Below are 9,596 nucleotides of genomic sequence, written 5' to 3'. Positions count from 1 at the left end.
CAGTCTGGCAGTTCCTTAGAAAACTAGATAAAGAGTTACCATTTGATCCAGCGATTGCACTTCTCGGTATATACCCGGAAGATCGGAAAGCAGTGACACGAACAGATATCTGCACGCCAATGTTCATAGCAGCATTATTCACAATTGCCAAGAGATGGAAACAACCCAAATGTCCTTCAACAGATGAGTGGATAAATAAAATGTGGTATATACACACGATGGAATACTACACGGCAGTAAGAAGGAACGATCTCATGAAACATATGACAACATGGATGAAGCTTGAAGACATAATGCTGAGTGAAATAAGCCAGGCACAAAAAGAGAAATATTATATGCTACCACTAATGTGAACTTTGAAAAATGTAAAACAAATGGTTTATAATGTAGAATGTAGGGGAACTAGCAATAGAGAGCAATTAAGAAAGGGGGAACAATAATCCAAGAAGAACAGATAAGCTATTTAATGTTCTGGGGATGCTCAGGAATGACTATGGTCTGTTAATTTCTGATGGATATAGTAGGAACAAGTTCACAGAAATGTTGCTATATTAGGTAACTTTCTTGGGGTAAAGTAGGAACAGGTTGGAAGTAAAGCCGTTGTCTTAGGTTAGTTGTCTTTTTCTTACTCCCTTGTTATGGTCTCTTTGAAATGTTCTTTTATTGTATGTTTTTTATTTTTTTTAATTTTTTTTTCATACAGTTGATTTAAAAAAGAAAAAAAAGTTAAAAAAAAAAACAACAAGGAAAAAAATATGTAGTGCCCCCTTGAGGAGCCTGTGGAGAACGCAGGGGTATTGGCCTACCCCACCTAGATGGTTGCTAACATGACCACAGACATAGGGGACTGGTGGTTTGATGGGTTGAGCCCTCTACCATAGGTTTTACCCTTGGGAAGATGGTTCCTGCAAAGGAGAGGCTAGGCCTCCCTAGAATTGTGCCTAAGAGCTTCCTCCTGAATGCCTCTTTGTTGCTCAGATGTGGCCCCCTCTCTCTAGCTAAGCCAACTTGAAAGGTGAAATCACTGCCCTCCCCCCTACGTGGGATCAGACACCCAGGGGAGTGAATCTCCCTGGCAACGTAGAATATGACTCCCGGGGAGGAATGTAGACCTGGCATCGTGGGACGGAGAACATCTTCTTGACCAAAAGGGGGATGTGAAAGGAAATGAAATAAGCCTCAGTGGCAGAGAGATTCCAAAAGGAGCCGAGAGGTCACTCTGGTGGGCCCACTTATGCACAATTTAGACAACCCTTTTTAGGTTCTAAAGAATTGGGGTAGCTGGTGGTGGATACCTGAAACTATCAAACTTCAACCCAGACTCATGAATCTCGAAGACAATTGTATAATAATGTAGCTTATGAGGGGTGACAATGGGATTGGGAAAGCCATAAGGACCACACTCCACTTTGTCTAGTTTATGGATGGATGAGTAGAAAAATAGGGGAAGGAAACAAACAAACAAACAGACCAAGGTACCCAGTGTTCTTTTTTACTTCAATTGCTCTTTTTCACTTTAATTATGATTCTTGTTATTTTTGTGTGTGTGCTAATGAAGGTGTCAGGGATTGATTTAGGTGATGAATGTACAACTATGTAATGGTACTGTGAACAATCGAATGTACGATTTGTTTTGTATGACTGCGTGGTATGTGAATATATCTCAATAAAATGAAGATAAAAAATTTTTAATGCAGTCTAATTTGTCTGTTTTCCTTTTATAGACCATGTTTTGGTGTAGTCTAGGAATTCTTTGCCTGGCCCTAGATCTCAAAAATTTTCTCGTGTTTTTTTCTTTAAGTTTTATAGTTCTACATTTTACATTTACGTCTGTGATCTGTTTTGAGTTAGTTTTCATACAAGGTGTGAAGTTTAGGTTGAGGTTTATTTTTTTGCTGAAGGATGTCCCGTTGCTGTGGCACCATTTGCCACAAAGGCCATCTGGTCTCTTTCCCTTAAACTTTTCAGTTTGAAATAATTTCAAACTTACAGGACAACTGCAAAAATAATGCAAGCCCCATGCAGAAAACTCAACATACCCCACCCCAGACACCCAGATTCACTGATTTTAACACCTTCCACATTTGTTGTGTCATTAGATCGATCTATCATCTATCTATCATCTATTTATCTATCTATTTACCTATGATCTATCTATTTATTATCTATCATCTATCTAATCTATCTCCATCATCCACCTATCATCTATTGCCATCATCTATCCATCATCTATCAGTCATCTATCTAATCTATCATCTATCCAATCTATCATCTATCCATCTTCTTTCTCTCTCTATCATTTCTATCATCCACATATCATCTACATTCAACTGTCATCTATCTATGTATCCATCCATCCATCAATTATCGATCTAACCATCTATTATCTATTATCTATCTATCTACCTATCTATCTATCTATCTATCTATCTATCTCAGTTTACTAAAGCTGCCAGAATGCAATATACCAGAAATGGGTTGACTTTTATTACAATGGGAATTTATTAGCTTACAAATTTACAGTTCTAAGGCTGTGAAAATGACCAAATTTAAGGCATCAGCATGACCAATGCCTTCTCTGAAGAAAGGTTTCTGGCATCTGGGGCACCTCTGTCACATGGGAAGTCACGTGGCTGGAGTCTGCTGGTCCTTTGCTCCTGGGTTTCCTTGCTTTCATCTCTGATTCCAGTAGCTTCCTCTCTGAGCATCTGTTGGTTCTCTCTCAGCTCTCTCTCTGGGTGTTCCTCTCTGAGCTCTCTGGGCATTTCCTGTCTTTTACCCTCATAAGGGACTCCAGTAAAGGATTAAGACCCACCTTGAATTAAGTGGGTTGTATCTCAGTTAAAACAACCTAATCAAAAGGTCCCATCCGCAATAGGTCTTACCCCACAGGAGTGGATTAAAAAAGCAGCTTCAAACCAGCACTCTATCTATCTATCTATCTATCTATCTATCTATCTATCTATCTATCTGATCAGTTTTCTAAGCATTTGAGAGTAGGTTGTACACATCATGCTCCTTGAACACATAATACTTCCATGTACATTTTCTAAGAGCAAAGATGTTCATTTATGTAACAACCTTAAGTACAGTTATCAAGTTCAAAACTTTAACCTTAATATAAAGCTTTCAATCTATGTTCCAACTTTTATATGTCCCAATAATGTCCTTTTGGGCTTTTCTCCTCCATTATTAGATCCAGTTCAGAATCATGTATTGCATTTAATTGTTATAGTCTCTTTGGTTGCTCTTCTTTTTTTTTTTTTTTTTTTTTTTTTGTTTGTTTGTTTGTTTGTTTGTTTAATTGTGGGGAAATATATTTTCTCCACTTTACAATCTCAACTGGACAGTTTTATTTCTTCATCTCTGCTCCATATGCATTTTATTTCCTTTTCTTGCCTTATTGCATTGGCTAGAACTGAGGGACCACTTGGATTACTTTTGCACCTGCAAAATCAGTTGGGCATATTAGTGAGGGATCTTGTTTGCTTTTACTATAATGGTCTTTTAAAAATGCTTAAAATTCAAAATAGGCACTATGGTTACATGGTTAAAAAAACACACAAAAAGTTCCAAGAGAAGTTGCTCTCCTACACTTTTTCCATCCGCCCCCTTTTCCTCCTGTCTACCATAGATAACTGTTTTTAGTTGTTTTTAAAATATTTCAAACTTGCAGAAAACTTGCAAGAGAGGATTCACTAGGTGTCAATATTTGGCCATGTTTGCTTTCTGGAGCCCATCTTTGTGGGTGAATATACTTTTGTCTGAGCCATTTGATCTTTCCCATCAGTTTCAGGCCTCATCATCCCTCACCAGCCATATCCTAGGAGCAGGATCTGTTCCCCCAATACTAAGGGGCAGGAAGCAAACACAGAAAGTGGGCCTTGGTGTAATTGTGCCTTTCATATTATACTCCAGATTGACATTTTTCTCTTAGCCCATGACTCTCTTTTTTTTTTTTTTTTTTTTTTTTTTTAAATCATCATTTTATTGAGATATATTCACATACCACGCAGTCATACAAAACAAATTGTACTTTCGATTGTTCACAGTACCATTACATAGTTGTACATTCATCACCTAAATCAATCCCTGACACCTTCATTAGCACACACACAAAAATAACAAGAATAATAATTAGAGTGAAAAAGAGCAATTGAAGTAAAAAAGAACACTGGGTACCTTTGTCTGTCTGTTTCCCTCCCCTACTTTTCTACACATCCATCCATAAACTAGACAAAGTGGTGTTTGGTCCTTATGGCTTTCCCAATCCCATTGTCACCCCTCATAAGCTACATTTTTATACAACTGTCTTCGAGATTCATGGGTTCTGGGTTGTAGTTTGATAGTTTCAGGTATCCACCACCAGCTACCCCAATTCTTTAGAACCTAAAAAGGGTTGGCCCATGACTCTCTTTTATAGCTGGGGTTTTTTGTGTTTTTTGTTTGTTTGTTTTCTTTCTGATCTACAATCCAGTTAAGGTGCACATATTGCATTTGGTTGCTATATGTATAGCACTTTAGGTTTGTGGCTGGTTTGTTTTCAACAAAATGGGCTTTTCGTAAGAGCCCAAAGCAGTTGTTTCACAGAATAGTCCATATCCTGGATTTGCATGGTTCTTCTCTTACACTGAGATTCATGTTTGACATTTCTGGCTAGACTATTTCATGTCCAAAACAATTTCAACTGGCAGTTTTATTTCTTCATTTCTGCTCCATATGCATTTTATTTCCTTTTCTTGCCTTATTGCATTGGCTAGAACTGAAGGATCACTTGGATTGCTTTTGCACCTGCAAAATCAGTTGGGGGTATTAGTGAGGGATTTTGCTTGTTTTTTATTATAATGGTCTTTTGGCGTCCCATCATGGCCTCAGTGTTGGGTTGACCATCGTTAGTGATGGTAAGTTTTGCCACTTGGTCAAGGTGGTTCTACCAGATCTTTCCATGTGAAAGCATCCTTCTGAAAGAAGCAAGTGGTCCATGTCACTTATTCATCAAGTCCCCTCACTGTTGGAAGCTGGGTCATTCCCAGCCTTTGCTTTTATCAACTTGATGCAATGAACAATCTGGTGCTCTTGTTGCATCCTGTGCAGGTGTGCCTGTAGCACAGATTCCAAGAGAGGTGAGTGTTGTGTCAAAGGGCAAAAGCCTCTGTATTTTGGAAGATCTGGCCAGATGCATCACAAGGGAGTTGTCCCATATCATCCCACCCAACCTGTAGCGTGCATGAGGCCTCATTCCACACCCTCAGCGGTAGAGCCTTGCCAGTCCAGTACATGAGAAGGGGCCTTTGGCATTTTGTCATTTTAAATTCTCTTATGATGAGTGAGGTTGAGCTGCTTTTCATGTGTTCAAGAGCCAGTTGCATTTCCTTTTCCTGTGAATTTTTCAGAAATTCCTGTCCTTTGCTGGAGTGATCTGTTTCTGGGTCATTCCACAGCCCACTCACTGCCCTCCCTCCAACCTCCACTGCCACCTGCCCCCAACTCTCCCCACCCAGCTAAATGGTAGGGAGTGGTTCAGCTGTCGGCTGTCTGAATCTCAAAATCATTAAAAACCAAACCAAATGTAGGTCGAGTCAAATTAAGTCATTTTACCCTGCACTTATAAATCAGGCAAATATGAAACACATCGTTTTGCATCTGGTAATCATTTTTATCATCTTTTTGTCTGTCGCACTGTCTCACTGATTAATGTATGAACCAGGATGTCATTCAGAATATGGAATAACATAAGAGATGAGATTTTTTTCTTTCATTTTTTAACTTTTTATTTTGAAATACTTCCAATTTACAGGACAGTTACATAAATAATACAAGCCCCATACAGAGAGCTCCAAGTTATCCCATTCCTCCAGATACTCAGATCTACCAATTTTAACATTTTACCACATTTACTATTTTCTTTCTCCCCTCCCCTCCCCCATCCCCTCCCCTTCCCTTCCCTTCCCTCCTCTCTTTCTCTCTTTCGTTCTTTCCTATTCTTTCTTCCTTCCTTCCTTCCTTCCTTCTTTCCTTCCATTCTTTCTTTCTTCTTTATATCTGTCTGTCTATTTATCAATCCATTTTCTGAACACTGGGGTATAGATTATATACGTCACGCTCCTTAAACACTTCATACTGCCATGTATATTTCCTAAGAACAAAGATATTCACTTATGTAACCACCTTAAGAGCAGTTATCAAGTTCCAGAAATTTAACACTGATATAAAGCTTACAGTCTATATTCCAAATTTTTATGTCCCCAAAATGTCCCTTTGAGCCTTTTCTCCTCCCTTGTTAGATCCCATCCACATATTGCATTTAATTGTCATTGCTTTTTAATTACTCCTTTTTTTTTTTTGATTGTAGGAAAATAAACACAACATAAACTTTTCCATCCCAACACTCCCAAGCATATCGTTCAGTGGGATTAATTACATTCATAATATTGTGGTACTTCACCACCTTCCATTACTAAAACTTTCCACATCTTTTGAAACAGAAACCCTATACTCGTTACGTGTTTACTTCCCATCCCTGACAACCCGTACCCTAATTTCTGTCTCTGTGAGCTTTCATATTCTCTGATATTTTCCTTGAGGTTACCATGGAACTTAAATTTAACATCCTAAATCTATAACAACACTGTTGCTTGGGTACCAACTTCAATAATAAATACAAACTATGTTCCTGTACCCCTCTGTCCCTCCCACCTTTATGTAGTTCCTGTCACAAATTACATGTTCACACATAGCGAGTCCAAAACCACTGGTTTATCATTACACTTTATGCGTTTGCCTTTTAGATCCTGTCGGAAGTGAAAAGTGGAGACACAAACCAAAGCTGCAATAGTACTGGCATTTGTAATTGCCCATGTTACCCTCACCTGAGATCTTTGCTTCTTCCTGCAGCTTTGCTCTGTTGCCTTCTCCTTTCAGCCTGCAGAGCTCCCTTTAGTATCTCTCCTAGGATGGGTCCAGAGGTGACAGAGTCCCTCAGCTTTTGTTTATCTGGGAATGTCTTCATCTCGCCCTCATTTTCTTTGGTTGGTTGTTTGAATTGTTTTCTCTTGCTCTTCACTTTTATTTTAAAAAGTCAAATGTTGTTTTTTTAATCATGCATCCTCAATTTAGATGAGCATACCATCATTTTTTCAATATATGAATTTCAGAATCTCTTTGGGATACTGATTTCATGTTTCTAGGTTCATCAAAACAGTTGAAGTTTTAAATTCTTTATTTCTCTGAATTCTCAAGACAGTTGCCAATGTAAATTTTAATATAAAATATTTAGTTACAAAATAGTATTGCTTTTGTATGCACATAATTGCAAGATTACCTTGCTTTTGTCAATAAAAAGATACCATCTTTCATAAAACTAAACAAATTAACTGTGATGTCGAACAAAACTTACATATTGTGAAATAGCTTGGGGTAATTTACATCAACAAAGTCTTAAGGGTCCCAAATAAATATACTCATCAACTAGGCATACATAAAGAGGAGCAAGAAAAAAAAAATAAAATGAAATGAAACAACAAAAAAATTAGGACACAAATGACCACATCTAGAATTCCACTCAATTTTAATCAAATAAGACAAATCCTTACTTTAAAAAAAAAAAAAAAAACATCGGCATTTTGAAGGGCAAGGGGGAACAGACTTTAAAAAAAGAGGAAACTTTATATTCACCCTTCCCCTGTTGTAGGTTGACTAAAACCCTAAGCGTGTTTGTTTTTAAAGGCAGGTCTCTTTATTCGAAGAAATCGCTTGGCATTCTTAATTGTGAAGAATTACAGCAGAACAGCCCATTCTTCCAAGTCGCAAACGTGCTCCAAGAAAGCAACTGACCTGTCAATCCAAACCTCCTGCCCTGTTGGCTTTTTGTTTCCATTTTCTTCCCTGAGAAAAGGGCAATGTGTGGTCCAAGCTGGAGAGCTCAAAGATCCAAGTCTTTCCCCTATATGTGTAACACCCATCACTGCCTGCTCCGTTGAGTTGGCACTCGATGAGCAGAAGTCAACGGTATGAAGGCTGATCTACGTCAGTCGTTCACAAGAGCACTGCTTTGGGGTGGATGTTGTAGGGGGTAGGGGTAGAGAACCAGTTTTTTCCAATGGGAACTGATCGTAGACAGTTGCCCTTAGTACAATTCAAGTTTTGCTTTCTTTGACCTTGGTGGTGCGTCTTCTTGTCTTCATCTTCATCATCATCAGGATAATCTCCCAGACCCACCAGGCCTCTCTTGGTAGTAATAGCCACCGTCTGAGATGTATTTTTGGGGACGGATCCAGGAGACCCTGGAGAACCAGGCAGATTTGTTGCAGATGACTGGCTGATGAGATTAGTCTTTGTTCCCCTAGAGAGGGAAAGTGTGAAACTTGGGCTCTGCCGACCGGAAAGATGTGTTTTCAGAAGCACCTCCTTTTCCTCGCTGTCTTTTAGTTCCTTCCTTTCCACGAATTTGCTTATTGGATCTATAAAACCATCATCAATTTTAGGTTTGTCAGAGGGAGACACTGCAGCTTCTCCATCTTCCATGTCATCTCCGTCTGCATTAAACCACATCTCTTGTCTAGTGTCCTGGCATGTCTTTGATATCTATAATTTCCTCGAAATGGAATGCATTCTTTGATATTTGGGATTGTCTCACCTTTGTGTTTGTTGTTCACACTTCAGGGTCAATCCTTTAAATATCTGTACATAATCTACATCTCCTAGTGCTTTCCTGTAATTTTCACTTACATGAGCAGTTAATGATTTTATATCTTCCATTCTAATAAAGTCAAACATCTCTATTATGGCAGAGTTCATCAGATTGTACAGAACCATTGTTGAGCAATGTTTGACCATGGTTCAGACAAAAAGCTTTTCATCATGTGGTGGCTATAAAACTCATTTCTTAATCCAATAATCTTTCTCTAACAACAAAGGGCACATAATGCCAAGAAAGCATGCTTTGAGGCCAAAGAACTGACAATCCCTGGTGGATATCCTTATTAATAATGTAGCTCCTTACGTGGTAGGTATGGTATTCTACACAAAATGTTAACAATTCCAATGCACATGCCAATAACTGGGTTGTTTGAAAATCATCTTTACTAGGTTTCTCTTCCGTCATATTTGCCGATAACAGAGCTGTGAGAAAATGCTTGTAGAAGAAACCCGGAAATTCAGTCTTTTCTGTTTTGTTGGCAGAGGCTAGCATGTTCTCTGAGTCAGGGAGGCACCATGCTCCATGGGGGTAGAGGATCTGCTCAGCTTCAGCCCGAGTAATGGCTGCCTCACATGTGGGAAAGCCTGAATCTGCTGCAGGGACAGCCCCATGCAACACCGTCCCCTCCTGGTGCCCTGTGCAGCTCTCCCACATTTCTGAAAGGCAGTTTAGCCAGATACAGACTTCTTGGTTGGCAGTTTTTTGCTGTCAGCACTTTAAATATGTCTTCCCACTGCCTTCTTACTTCCATGGTTTCTGATGAGAAATTGATGCCTCATCTTATTGAGGCTCTCTTGTATGTAATATGTTGCTTTTCTCTTGCGCTTTCAGAATTTTCTCATTATCTTTGGCATTTGACAGTTTGTTTATAACTTGGCACAGTGCGGTTCTATTTGGA

General features: G+C 38.9%; 1 pseudogene; it reads right to left on the bottom strand.

Moving 5' to 3' along the window:
* Window positions 1-8,034: 8,034 nt before the first annotated feature.
* On the bottom strand, window positions 8,035-9,352 carry LOC119505224 (annotated as a pseudogene).
* Window positions 9,353-9,596: the final 244 nt, after the last annotated feature.

This window comes from Choloepus didactylus, chromosome 10 (assembly GCF_015220235.1).
Source record: "Choloepus didactylus isolate mChoDid1 chromosome 10, mChoDid1.pri, whole genome shotgun sequence".
NCBI classification, from domain to species: Eukaryota; Metazoa; Chordata; class Mammalia; order Pilosa; family Megalonychidae; genus Choloepus; species Choloepus didactylus.
The sequence above is the reverse complement of the archived record's forward strand: the minus strand, read 5'-3'. Positions and strand labels throughout refer to the sequence as shown.